The sequence below is a fragment of the Olea europaea genome, unplaced genomic scaffold, assembly GCF_002742605.1.
Source record: "Olea europaea var. sylvestris unplaced genomic scaffold, O_europaea_v1 scaffold224, whole genome shotgun sequence".
NCBI lineage: Eukaryota > Viridiplantae > Streptophyta > Magnoliopsida > Lamiales > Oleaceae > Olea > Olea europaea.
The window spans coordinates 598505-598779 of NW_019240442.1; positions in this window are offsets into that span (position 1 = coordinate 598505).

A 275-nucleotide genomic window follows, 5' to 3' on the forward strand; every position below is an offset into this window, starting at 1 on the left:
ATTATAAAATATGAGGGACGAACAAGTCCTTTTACATATCCTAATGGATTTTATGGATGGAGCAAACACAAGATTGAAGCTTTCCTATGAGATTAACCTCTCTTGTAAAAATTTAAAAAATAAATAATAAATAATAATAAAAATAATCTTTATTGTTGCTAAAAGGCTAAATTAAAGTTCATAAAATACAAGTATCAACCAGGTTGTGCCACAAGTTAGATTAATTTTCAACGCGTATAACGATATATCAGCAAAAAAAAAAAAAAAAAAAATCC